Source organism: Bubalus bubalis, chromosome 11, assembly GCF_019923935.1.
Source record: "Bubalus bubalis isolate 160015118507 breed Murrah chromosome 11, NDDB_SH_1, whole genome shotgun sequence".
NCBI classification, from domain to species: Eukaryota; Metazoa; Chordata; class Mammalia; order Artiodactyla; family Bovidae; genus Bubalus; species Bubalus bubalis.
The window spans coordinates 85,801,538-85,815,883 of NC_059167.1; the positions used below are offsets into that span (position 1 = coordinate 85,801,538).

The window sequence follows — 14,346 nt, forward strand, 5'->3', positions numbered from 1 at the left end:
TTACTCACCCGGCGCTGCATGTAGAGCCTTCTCTTGTTAGGCTCCTGTCGAACAGCTCTCTCATCTGCTGAGAACCGGGCCCATGAGGAGCAATTCCAGTTCAGGGAGGCAGACAGCAGTGAAGAGAAGGCCCTCCCCCCTGCCTCCACACTTTGTCAGCACCCACCTCATCAGTGGCTCCCAGAGACACAGCCAGGTCGGGCAGCTGCCCGCCACTCATCCTAATTGCCGGCATCATTCTGAAAATTGATGGTGTCGAGGTCTGTGAGAGGCCAGGAGTGAGACTGAGCCGCTGTCCTCAGGGAGGTGACCGTGGGGCTGAGAAGCCAAGCCCTCTTTGTGTAACAGGTGTTCCCTCGTGTGACCCTCCAGGCAGCAGGTGATGAAACAAGATCTAGTCTTGAAACTTGGACAGACTGAGTTCAAATGTGGGAGGTGAATGCCAGAGCGCCTGAGCCTATCCTAAGCCGTAGTATATAATCTCCAGTCCTGGAGAGGCGGCGGGGGCAGAAGGAAGAGAACAGGGCTCCACCAACCAATCCCTGGGAGACTTTAGGCCTGGATGCTCGAGCCTCACTTTCTTTATCTGGGAAATGATGAGAATGGGGCTAGCAAGGCGAAAAGAAGCCTCCGGCTCCAAGTGCAGAGCATGGGCTGGGCGCAGTGTAGGCGTCCCAATAAACGTCCATCTTATTTTTCTTTGCCTTTATGACCCCAAGGGGTAGATCTGTGCTGGATGGACCTGGAGTTGGATTTTTGTCCAGCACACAGCCCAGGTGGCTCAGTGGTAAGGAATCAACCTGCCAATGCAGAAGATGCAGGAGACATGGGTTCCATCCCTGGGTCAGGAAGATCCTCTGGAGGAGGAAATGGCAACCACTCTAGTATTCTTGCCTGGGAAACCCATGGACAGAGGCGCTTGGTGGGCTACAATCTGTGGGGTTGCAAGAGTCGGTCACGACTGAGCAACTGAGCATGCACATGCATGCAGCCCCCAGCTTGGGTCCCTGGCCCACCCTCCCAGCCTCTCCCAGTACAGTCACCACGGTCACCCCCGGGAGCCTTGTCTATCCCAGCCAATCCTTACAGAAGTTGAAAGATCAGGCTTCCACCCACTAACTGGAAGAAAGAGATCACCCTCCACTGGCCTGAATTTGGGAAACTCAGCTCTGAGAGCTAGACTCCTGGAACCCATCATCCCAGGGCTCACCCACAGAGGCTCACCCTGACAGCCCACAACCCACCTCACCATGTCCTGAAGGTCCTCAGGCTTCATCAGTCTGCCTACATGGTCTGTATGTCCCATTCCAGTCCCCTCCAGCCCCGCTACCCTCACTTCAACTGGCTTAGAGCAGCCTCACCTCTTCCCAGCTCTGATCACTTCCCTCCAGACTGAGCCCTGTTCCCCGCAAACCCCATTTCTGATGCTTATGGCTCACATGAGACCACCAAGTTCAGAATTCTCCACGTGTATTTCCTGATGGTCTGAGTAGGTGTGAGTGTGGTTCTGTTTCTCTAGCATACTATCAGCACGTTAAAGGAGGGGACAACTCCAGACCCCCGAGGACCATACCAGACCCCAAGAAGATTGAGTGCAGCACAGTGCTGGGACTACAACTCACCCAGCCAGCATCTGGGGGCCTGAGCGGATGACCTGATGTACAGCCTCACCCAACTCACTGGCACCAGCTCGGCAGATGTGTTTGATGAAGATTGGAGAAGATAGGGGTGAGAGGGCACGTGGGTGCCTCGAGCAGCCACCCTGTGCTGGGCACAGACGCTAGCCCTAAGGTCTTCCAAGTATGCACAACCATTTCGTGCTCACAACAGCCTTGTCTTGTTCTTCCCCATTTTACGGTGGGGATCTGAGCCTGGTGGAGCTTCAACAACCAACCCAAGCTTATACAGCTACATACATGGTGGGGCCCAGCTTGCACCAGGCCTATCTCCATGTGGAGTTCAAGGCCTCTCTGGTTGGCCCAGTTGCTCAGAGCTCTCTGCCCTCTCCCTCTGGCCTGGGTTGGCAAATGCAAGCCAGTTGGCTCAACCCTTTGCTCTGCTGTTGGCCTCTGGAGCCCCGATGGCCTTTGGTCTTTCTTTCCTGGCCAGGCCCTAGGGGCTAGAGCTGGAAATCTTCAGTCCTGGGGAGGTTCAGGCCACTCTGTATGTGGGACACTGGAGGGGACAGAGGCTGTGCCAACCACCAGGCCAGGGGCCCATGGGGCTTGTGACCCTGCCTGGGGTAACCAGGTCCACAGGCTCTCACCAACCAGGTACCACTGGCTGCAGCTGCAGCGGGCTCCTCTGCTCAGCAATGCCGCAGGTGCAATGCCTTCACTCTACCGATGGGGAAACTGAAAGCAGAGGAGGGAGAGAGCTCACGCAGGACCTCAACAGAGCAGGGCCTGGACCAGGTGCCCTGACGCCGCTCCAGGGCTCATCCTGCCGGTCCCAGCTCAGCTTCACAAATGTGCAGAGGGCCGCGCGGCCCCCGGACACAGCAGCTTGACTGCACACTGAAAATTCCAGTGAATTTTCCTGGAGGAAAGGCTGTGAGGTGGATCAGGCCCGGCTCAGCACACAGGTCTCCAGGTGCATGGGCTGAAGCCAGGAAGGAAGGTGGCTTTCCCCGCTGAGCCGAGTGACAGGCCAAGGAGTAGAGACAGAGGCCTCAAAGGACAGAGAGGACCCCAGGGGCGGCCCTAATACTCTGTGATGGGGTGGGGACTACGAAGTCTTGGCTGCCCCTTGTCCCTGCACCCCGGGGGAATGTCCTGGCACGCTGGCGGCCCTCGAGGCCAGCATTTCCCAAGATGGCTGTTGAAATCCTGCCCTGCGCTGCCAGGATGGCACTGGCAGCAAGCACCTTTCCCAAACCTCACCTCACCTCACCCCACCTCACCTCACCTCGGGAGCTCAGTCTCCTCCCACTCTGTGAGCTAGACTGCCGGCGTGTGTGTCCACGTGCATGCAGCACCTGGCCCTCCTCCTGTGTGTGGGTCTTCCCCACCCTCTGATGGAAAGATCTCTGTGTCCACAGAACACACATCTGCTGCATTGCCCGGGCTCTGCCCTGACCCCTTCCCCTCCAGCAACCTCGGAGAAACCAGGCCAGTCCACCTACATCACACCCTCCCTCAGGAAGCCATGCGGGGTCTGGGCCGGGACTTTGACTCGGAATGAGACAGGTCCTGCTTTTGGGGAGGAGCCAACAGTCGATGGAACAGAGAAAACATGGGTGTGACTCACCGCAACGCAGGCTGGAAAGCAGGTACTCCTGCGAAGTGCTAAGGGATGAGGAGAGGGCTCTCCAAGTGAGACCCAGCTCGGCTCCCTGAGAGAGGTGGCACGTGCCCTAGAGACAGATGCATGGGGCTCAGCACCGTGTGATGCCTAATACATCGTGATGCATTAGGAAGATCTTAACTGTGCAAGGAATTTGACTGAAGGGCCTAGAGATGAGAGAAGCAAGAAGCAGGGATGAAGGACCTTGGGTGGCAGGGTAGGGAGCCGGAGAGGGGCAAGAAGCAGGGAAGTCATACGACTAGATTTCTGAAAATAAATCACTCCAGCCTCAGGGTCAACAATTGAGGGATGGAGGCAGGGGTAGGGGAGGGTAAAGGGCAGCTGCTGAGACCAGCACAGAGGGGACTACAATGGCCCAGGGGAGAGAGCGAGCCCAGGCGATGCTGAGAAGGGTACAAGAGAGGAAGCAAACTCCAGAGACAGGTAGACAGTGGAAGTGACAGAATTGGTGACTGATGGCAAGGTTGGGGGCAGGAAGGGGCAAGATTACAAAGGTAGGGGCGCTGTGGGGCCCACCTTTCTTGCTGGGGTGTCTGGCTGGCTGGAAGTGTGTGATGCTGGAGGAGACAGCAGGGAGAGAAGTTTGGGGAGCTCAGGAAAGAGGTCAACCCTGGAGATGGTGGCTGAGAGTCATGAGGTGGGAGGGAAGCCAAGGAGAAGATGAGGGACCCAGACAGGTGCCAGTTGGGAGTGACAGCAGAAGGGACAGGACCTGCATATGAGGACTCTCCCTTCCCCACGCCCCACCCCCGCCTGCTCTCTAACCCTGCAAATCAGTACTCTACCTGTCAGAAACTGTCTGCTTATTTATGATCATTCCCCACCCCCCACACTGTTCCCATGGCAACAATCCTTCCCCCTCAGCCTGTAGGGTTTGGTGTTCAAAACTGCCAGGGAGCTCACAGCCAAGTTCCTGGCCACACGGGTGCAGCCATTGCAGGCTGAGGCCAGGAGATTCAGCAGCCCCCTCACCCCACCCTGATGGCCTCCTGTACCAGCATGCCCCCCACGCCCCCCACACTGGGCACAAACAAACATCTCCCCCCTCCACAGCCATCCTTCTGTGTCCAACCCAAGACAGACGTTCCACAAACAAGAAACCCCCATTCTGTGTTAGGTCATTGGGGCTTATTTGTTACTGCACCATCGACCAGCCTGTCCTGACTAATACAATCCCCGTGCTGCAATGACACCAGGCCAAGCAAGCCACTTATTTCCCACTTCCCCCAGCCGGGACAGTGGGGACCATCACCGCCTCACCCCACCTTCACCTTTCCAAGCTCCCCGATCCTCTACTGCCCTGAACTCCAGAAGCCCTCTCTACACTCCCTCACATTGTCACATCAGCTGGTCTTTCCAGCTCCCCATCTGAACTGTGGGCTTCTTAGAGCAAAAATCAGGCCCGAGCTGCCTTTGTGTTGCTCAGAAAACCAAATGCTGTGCTGAACGTGTGGGAACTGAACTGAGAGGCCCTGCAGGCGTCTCCGCCACATAACATCCTCGATCCAGGCTTCCCTTCCTTCCCTACTCCGTCCTGCCTCCAAGATCCCATCGGGGGAGCAGGAGAAAGCCACGACAGAGAGATGGAAAATATTCCTGGTATTGTTCTAAGGTCACAGCCTGTGGTTGTGGGAGGAAGTGGAGGGGGGTTGGGAGATGGGGAGGAGAGGTTAACAAGATTAAAAAAGCCATAATGAGACCACAGTACAAACCCTGCAATTATGCTCCCAAATTTAATCAAAACAGCTTCCCGCACTGGGTCTGTAATGCATCTAACAGGCCCCGTCAGGTTCTGCCTCCCAGGCCTGGCCCTTGAGATACCACAGAGCGCAGAGATCTTCTGCAGAGCTCCAGGGAGGCGGGGAGGGCCTGCCTTCCAGCACCACCCCCCACCCCACCCCAGCCCAGCCCACTGAGATAGGAGTATAGGGCACCACGTGGCTCTCTTTCTTTCTCCACTCCTCCCCATCACCTCCCCCTGCTTCTCATCTCTGCCTCCTGCTCTCTCATCTTATCCAGCTCCACTGCTACCTCTGCAGTGGGCTCTTCATGGAAATGACCACCATCTGTGACCCTGAGTTTCTTAGAAAGGGTTCCCTCAGAAGCCCCCCCACCACTGCCCTGGGATGATTCCTTTCTTAATCAGACCCCAGAGCAGATCTGGGCTGGCCTGCATGTGTTGACCTTCTTGGGAAGAGAGTACTGTCTCCAAATGGTTTTGGTCTCCCTGGGCATTTGGAGATCAGTACCTTTAGTAGGGGTTGTTAGACACTCACTGATGATCTCTATGTTCCCCTCCTTGTCCCAGCCTCCCTTGTGAAAGGGTTGGGGCCATGTGACTACTTCTGACCCATGGACTGTGGCTTCCAGGTCAAGGATGGAGAAAGAAACATCCTTTCTCCATCTCTCTCTTCCCTTGCCCTGGTGATAGGTTTTTTTTTTTTTTTTAATTGCTTAATTTTAATTTCTCTTTGCATTTCAGTGAGGGTAGTGATAACTATAATAATAATATTTGCTGTCTTTTATTATGCGATTGCTAAGTATCAGGTATCATAATAGATACTTTATCTGCATTAACCAACTTAATTCTCCTGACAACCTGTATTACCTAGACATTGACTCCATTTTACAGATGAGTTAGTAAGATGATATGTATTTTGATTGGTGTACAACAAGGTGAGAAGGCTACCCAACCCACACTGGACCTTTACAATATGGTAGTTTATAGGAGGGGCTTCCCTGGTCACTCAGATGGTAAAGAACTTGCCTGCAATGTGGGCAATCCAAGTTCGATCCCTGGGTCAGGAAGATCCCCTGCAAAAGGGAATGGCTACCCACTCCAGTATACTTGCCTGGAGAATTCCATTAAAAATTGCATTAAAATATTTTATGCAATAAAAACACAACAGGAAGGGTTTCAGAGAGCTTCTGGGTTGGTGAACACATGGAGATCTGGAGTGAGCTCCACACCGATTCCCCTTAGCTTGCCTGGTGTATCACTTCCCTCTGACTGTTCCTGAGCTCTAACCTTTCATTCTGAGTTCCAACCATTTCAGTCTAGTAAGTGGGCTTCCCAGGTGGCTCAGTGGTAAAGAATCCTCCTGCCAATGCAAGATATGTAGGTTCAATTCCTGGGTCAGAAAGATCCCCTGAAGAAGGAAATGGCAACCCACTCCTGAGAAATCCCATGGACAGTGGAGCCTGGCATGTTACAGTCCATGGGGTGGCAAAAGAGTTGAACATGACGTGGTGACTAAACAACAAAATCTAGTAAGTAAAGTGTTACTCAGAGAGGGCATGGCAACCCACTACAGTATTCTTGACTGGAGAATCCCATGGACAGAGGGCCTGGTGGGCCACAGTCCATAGGTTTGCAGAGTTGGACATGACTGAAGCAACTTAGCTGGAAAGCAAAGTGTTACCTTGAATTCTGTGAGCTACTCTAGCAAATTAATTGAACCCAAGGAGCAGGGTCACAGAAACCTCTGATTTATAGCTACTTGGTCAGTGGTCCAGGTGACAGCCTGTACTTGTGATTGGTACCCAAAGTTGGGTAGGGAGGCAAATTCATAGGACTGAGAATTTAACCCATAGGATTCAACTCTAACTCCAGGCAGATAGCGTCAGAATTGAGTTGACTTGTAAAGCATTTACCTGGTATTAGAATTGCTTGTTGTGGGGGAAAATTCCACACATCAGAATTGGTGTCAGAATTGAAGATGTCGGTCTAAGATCAAGCATAGTCTGGGTAAGGGTGGTCTAGGCTCAAAGACGAGTTTAGATTCTTGGCATTTTCTAATCTCCAAAGGGAAAGAGGAGTGATTGTTCTCTGACACCAAGGACCTAGGGTATTTTGTCAGCCAGGGGCTGAGCTTTCCTGTAAGACCCTACTCTGAAACAGCTCAAGGAGGATTCCGGTCCATTCCAACCCATCCCATGCATTCATGCAACAAATGCTGTTTGAAGGTACTCCCCATCTTTGTCCTCCGGAGGAAGGAGGAGACAGCAGGGAGAGCAGAATGCAGACTTTCCACCTGGAAGACCTGAAATAGAGCGCAGCTGGCCTTGGGCTGGACCCCTGGCCTCTCTGAACCTCATTTTCTAAACAGAGCTAATAATACGCTTCCACTTCCCTATCTCCTAGGATGGTTTTGAGAATCAAGAGACTTTCTTTGACAAAGGGGGTTGGAGGTTGTTATTAAGAAGATAAGGACTTAATTCCTTGAGATACAAAGTAGACAGTCATTAGTGTAGTTTGAGAGGTACAGATAAGGGGTTATGAGAAAAAGGCAAGGCGAGAGAGAGGGGACTGTCTGGGATGACGAGGAAGAGAAAAAGCACTGAGTTTGAAGAATGAATAGAATCCCGACGGACAAAAACGGCAGAGAAGGTCTAGCCCAGCAGGGGACAGAGAGAGCAAAGCTGTAGAGGCTAGAAACGCTAGAGCAGTTTGCAGAAACAGTACAGAACACCATGGATATGTGCAGGGGTCCTTGGGAGAGAACACTGTAAGTGTGTCTGGGGAGGTGGCAGAGTGCCTTGGACACCAGGCAGAGGCATTTGGACTTCATTTGGTGCCCAGGCGTGGGAATTTGTTAGACATGCGCATTTGCAGGCTGCACGCCAGGCCTTCTGAAGGAGAAACTCTTGGGGGGCTTGGGCAGGAATCTGGGTTTTATCAAGCCCTCCTGGGGATGCTGACACCCTCTCCAGTGGGAGACCCACTGATGTAGCAGGTACTGTCAGCTCCCAACCCTGCCAGCTCCCGTCCGCCACCATCCTCTGAGATGGGCTTCTTATGGCCACTGAAACCAGCCCTGCCTAAGCACGAAAAAACTGGGACTGTCAACAATTAGTGTCCCAGGGAAGCAGCAGTCACTCAATGGCTGACAGGAACTGGTGCTGCGTCCCAGCCCCCTAAAGCCTCAGATGTGTGGCTGAGATGGGGTTTCACACTCCATTCCGCATGCTCACGGTCATGGGGTCCCTGAGGTAACAGACCCTGCCTGTGTGGGGCACCTCCCCTCCCCGTCTGACTTCTCTACTCCCATTGCCCAAATGAAGCACTGCCGTTGGAGCCCTTGTCTCTGCTTCGGGGAAGCTGAGATGGTTCACGCATGTGTGTACAGAAATACTCATGCGGTACCTCTTCTGTTCTCACAGAAGTACAGGCCAGAGTGGGGAGACTGACCTCCTGGGCTGGGAATGGCACTGGTTTGACTCTTCCTCTGAACTCTAGCCCTCCCTTCAAAAAAACCAAAGCAGCTTCTGCATCCGGCAGCCTGCATTTTCCATAGCTGTAAATCGGGGCAGCTTACCTGTTGTCTTTGTACTTTGGTTTCCTCGCCTGTAAAATGGGCATAAAAACATTGGGTTGGCCAAAAAGTTCATTTGGTGGTCCAGTGGTTAAGAAACTGCCTGCCAATGCAGGGGATGCGGGTTCGATCCCTGCTCAGGGAAGATCCTGCCTGCTGAGGAGCAGCTAAGCCCATGCACCACAACTACTGAAGCCCACACGCCCGAGAGCCCAGGCTCTGCAATAAGAGAAGACATTGCAGTGCGAAGCCTGCACACCGCAACTGGAGAGTAGCCCCTGCTCTCTGTAACTAGAGAAATTTCACGTGCAGCAACAAAGACCCAGCACAGCCAGAAATAAAAAAATAAAATTTGGGTCCTTTTGGGTGTAAGATGCTACAGAAAAGCTCAAAGGAACTTTTGAACCTAATACTTCTTGTTAAGATCTTAGACCAGTACTGCTATTGGTATTGCTGTGGCTGTTCTTGTTCTTACTGATTATATTTCTAAGTTTGGAAAACTCCTGACTCTTCACTTATTACTGTATATTCATCCCCTAGCTAGTGGCAGAACCAGGTTCAATCCCGCAACTGGCTAACATGAGACCCCTGCTACTGAACCCCTCATGCTATGTAAGGGTAACATAATTAAACACCAAAATGAAGGAAGAGTTTTTAACCTCAGAACTTCCTTTCAAATTCTCCATATTGACATGGTTCCAAGAGGGAGCAGGTTGAGGAATGCCGTTTTGGCATTCCTCCGCTGTGAGACCAGAGAAACCACATCATAGAATTGAAATCAGATCAAGGAATTTGGGTTCTGGGGCTAGTTCTGTAGCTACTGAGCTCTCTGATCTTTGGCAGGCCATTTCCTCCCCAGGGTCTTAGTTTCTCCGTCTATAAAGTGAGTACACACAAATCCCTGCCTCGCCTACAGGGTTGTAGGGAGACTCAGGCTAGTCTGGCTGGTGCTTGGTGCTAGTGGGGAGAGACAGGTATGAGAAATCCCCCTGGCCTGTCCATGCTCAGGTAAGAGGGCATCAGAGGAGAGGAGCAGAGAAGGGAAAGCAATGTTTATTGAGCACTTACTATGTGTTGAGTCCTGGGTAAACGGCTGCACCCTCATGTAATTTTCCCAACAGATTTGTGAGGGTGGGGATGTTATTCCGATTTACAGTAAAGGAAAGAGAGGCTCACGGAAGAAAGACAAGTTGCCAGTTTTGGCAGAGCTAAGATTTAGGCTCCAGTCATCTCCAAAGTGTGGCCCTTTCTGCCAGGCCACACTGCTTCTTACTTGGGGTTCACAAACAGACTGGGGTGAAGCCTCACTGGGAAGCAGCTGGGACATGGGGAAATGACGCCACTGCAAAATGAAATGAGAATACAGTAATATAAATATTAGGTGTGACAATAACGTAAAGGAGGAAGTACTGTAAGGCCTCACAGGGGAGCAGATATTTGCTCTGGGTTTTGGAAAACACGAAGTTTTTCATAAAAAAAAAAAAAAAAAGATTCTTCAGAACAAAAGGAATTGCATATAAATGGCAGGGAGATATCAAACAGCTTGGCCACTTGAGGAACTGTGAATGGATCTCAATTATGAGAGATAGGACCACACTATCCTATAATTTAAAGAGGTAAAAGTGTATCTCCTTAGCAATTTGGGCTTCCCACCTGCCAATGCAGGAAACACAGGTCTGATCCCTGGGTTGGAAAGATCCCCTGGAGAAGGAAATGGCCACCCAGTCTAGTATTCTTGCCTGGGAGATCCCATGGACAGAGGAGCCTGGAGGGCTACGGTCCATGGAATCGCAAAGAGTCAGATACGACTGAGCATCTGAACACCTTTAGCAATTTACCAACTGTGTGACTCTGAGCAAGTGATTTAGCTTTTCTGAATCTCAGTTTCCTATTCTGTTAAACGAAGATATGGTGGTTCAGTTGCTAAATCGTGTCCAACCTTGCAATCCCATGGACTGGTCCAGGCTCCTCTGTCCGTGGGGATTCTCCAGGCAAGGATCCTGGAATGAGTTGCCATGCCCTCCTCCAGGGGATCTTCTCAACCCAGGGATCGATCTCACATCTCTCACATCTCCTGCATCGGCAGCAGGTTCTTTATCACTAGTGCCACTTGGGAAGCACCCCACCCCCCACCCCTGCATGTCACATGCACAGCAAAGAAAAAAATAGGATAAAGACAATTATTCCTGAAACACTCCCATTGCTAACACTGTCGGTGAGACTTCACAGATACGGTAAGACAGGAAAAGATATGAGGTGTAGCTATTGGAAAGGAGCAGATGCAATTATTAGATGACACAATTGCCTCCCTAAAAAACTCCTCCAAGAAAAAAAACTAGAATCCTGTTAGGGACTTCCCTGGTGGTGCGCTGGATGAGAATCTGCCTGCTGAGCGAGGGGACACTGATTCAATCCCTGGTTCAGGAAGATCCCACAGGCAGATGAGCAACTAAGCCCACGAGCCACAACTACTGATCCCACACACCGCAACTGCTGAAGCCTGCCTGCCTAGACCCCGTGCTCTGCAGCAAGAGAAGCATCGCAGTGAGAAGCCAGAACACTGCAGCGAAGAAGAGCTACAGCGCAGTGCAACTAGATAAAGCCCGAGAGCAGCAAAGACCCAGGGCAACCAAAACAAATAAACAAATGTAAAATCTATCAGAACTAGGAATAAACAACTAAACGCAAAATAAATATAGATGCATATATAAAGTCACATCCTATATGTACCAACAAGAACTAGCAGGACTATTTATTACATTTGGAAAGCAAGATCCCATTCACAACAGCTGAAAATATTGTAAATGTGAATTGCAAGTGAAAGCCGCTCATTGCGACCCCATGAACTATACAGTCCACGGAATGCTCCAGGCCAGAATGCTGGAGTGGGCAGCCGTTCCCTTCCCCAGGGGAATCTTCCCAATCTAGGGATTGAACCTAGGTCCCCAGCACTGCGGGCAGATTCTTTACCAGCTGTGCTACCAGGGAAGCCATAAAAGTGCAGGACAACATGAAGAAATAGAGAAAACATGTCAGAGATATAAAAACTTGACTAAATGCTCTCACACAGCGTGTTTCCAGAGAAGAAGACAACCGCTGTAATGATGCTCATTCTTCCCCCAAATGATGTATGTTTAATGCAATTAAAAAAGAAAACAACTATGGAATCTAGGCCTTAATCAAGTTATTCTAAATTTCTAACTATTTTCAGTTTCATCTGAGAAAATGAAAAGGTAAGTTTAGTCCAGAAGATTTTGAGAATTAAGTATAAAGAAGGGAAACTTTCCCTATAAAAATTGTAATATAATTCAAATTTGTAATCACTATAAAATGGTATGGTCATCATCTCAGAATAGCACCAAATAGGCCAGTGGATCCTTAAAAGCAGACCTCAGGATATAAACATGCTAGGTACATAAATATGCTGCTGCTGCGGCTGCTGCTAAGTCACTTCAGTCGTGTCTGACTCTGTGACCCCATAGACAGCGGCCCACAAGGCTCCCCCGTCCCTGGGATTCTCCAGGCAAGAACACTGGAGTGGGTTGCCATTTCCTTCTCCAGTGCATGAAAGCGAAAAGTGAAAGTGAAGTCGCTCAGTCGTGTCCAACTCTTAGCGACCCCATGGACTGCAGCCTACCAGGCTCCTCTGTCCATGGGATTTTCCAGGCAAGAATACTGGAGTGGGGTGCCATTGCCTTCTCCAATAAATATGCTAGGTACATAAATAGTCAGTAGATGATCCAGTGATAAGTCCTATCAATAGAGAAAGGAAAAATTACTCATTGGTGCTGGGCAATTGATTAACTACTTAGAAAATTAAATAAATTCAGATCTTCACTTGTAAAGGCTTCAAACATAAAACATAAAAAGGAGAGCCACAAAGTTGTAAAAAGGAAATGTGACAATGAAGCATTAGGTGAAAAAATACATTTGTTGTTGGAGAAGGAAATGGCAACCCACTCCAGTGTTCTTGCCTGGAGAATCCCAGGGACGAGGGAGCCTGGTGGGCTGGCGTCTATGGGGTCACACAGAGTCGGACACGACTTAAGCGACGTAGCAGCAGCAGCAGCAGGATTCAAATATTCTAATATTTAGTGCAAAACAAATACTTTAAGGACTGTGGATTATTATATTTATCATTGTGCCTGTTTTTCAGATTTTTAACTATAAGCACATAATCTCTTTATGATTTTTTTAAAGCATGTAGGATTACACCCTGGCCTGAAAGCAAGTGATAAGAGATAAGGCCCTTGGACAAGCCCAGAGTCCTCTATGGTTTGTGTGATTATTTTCACTATAACTCTCCTGGTGACACAAGAGTCTAGGAGACACCCTTCTGAGCCTCGCTCACAGTGATCAATTCTGGCTTCAAGGTGGGGCTGCAGCACATGGATCGGAAACCATGTTCCCTGCTTGGAGGACAGCTAGCTTTGCTTGACTGTTCCTCGCTGTCTTCCTTCTGCCCCTGCTCCATGCTTTTTGCTCTTTTCTGTAGAGACAACATTGCTGCTGCCACTACTGTCTTTTCAGAAAGAAAGACAGAAACCATATACACCCTTCCTTACCTTCAACAAACAGGCAACATCAGCCAGATTCCCGTTTTCTTCATAAGACAGTGGAAGCTGGATGGAAAATGACTTTCACGTGTGCCCCCTCCTGCCATCCAGCTGAGATCCTGTCTTGCCCTGGAATCCGTGCATACCCTGCCTTCCCCGTTCACCTGGTTGCCACTTCTATAATTTTCCAAACTTGAAAGGAAGAGCAGGTACACCAAGGCTGTAACTCTGGTTCTGCTATCAATTGGGTAGATAACTAGAGGCAAGTCACTTCCATTCTCACACCCTAGACTTCTCACCTGGAAGCCATCTGTGAGGTTCTGTCCAGTACCAACATGCAAATGGGTAAATTTCTCAGGGAGGGCAGAGATTCTGGGTCTCTGTGGTAGCTGAACAAGGAATCCATAAAGGTACACATCCAAGGACATCCATTCACAGCAATGTCTCTAGTATGGGATGCGTAGGTCACCTTAACCTTTGAGAAAATTAAGGAGAATGTGATCGGTGTATATTTTAGAAGACTGTAGCAATCAGAAGCAAGCACTAGATGTACTTAGAAAAAGAAATACCATTTTATGATAAGTAAGAAGCAGAAAGAAATAAGTACCCCTGTATGTAAATGCATCTGAGCAGTGTCCTTGTGGAGAGAGGAGATAGGCTTCCATCATGCATAAGATGTGAAACTGGAGAGACCCCAGACTGCCTCAGTGTAAAATCTGGCACCACAAAAACATTCCTTTGGGTTTAAGAAGCATGTTTGTTTGTTTGTTTGCAAGACACAGTCTGATCAGAAGCTGTCCTGGGCTCCACGAGAGGATCTCAGATGACAATATGATGCCAGACAGAAATCTTTTAAACTACTCTCTGGATCTCACACTGGGTTCTTATCTGGCTCGGCAACTCTGTTTCAGGGCAGGCTTTATTCCGGATCCCTTTGGAACCATTTGCAAATATACTTCAGGTCCTTCTAGCTATACCTGCCTCCTGCAGGGTCCCTGATACTTACACAGTCTACCTCTCTACATCCCCAGACAACCATCCCTGGAGACCAGTTCCCTAAGGAGTGAATCCATCTTGAGCCACTTTCCGCTGATGCCTTCAAGGCTCTCATCGGCTAGGAGATTTCAGAAGACAGAAGGGAGGGTAGAGAGAGGGGGTGGCAGGGGGGT

The 14,346-nt window shown here is 50.1% G+C and overlaps 1 pseudogene; it reads right to left on the reverse strand.

The window, feature by feature from the left end:
• Positions 1-4,307, reverse strand: part of LOC102416179 — a 50,577-nt pseudogene extending 46,270 nt beyond the window's left edge.
• Between the last annotated feature and the right edge of the window lie 10,039 nt (positions 4,308-14,346).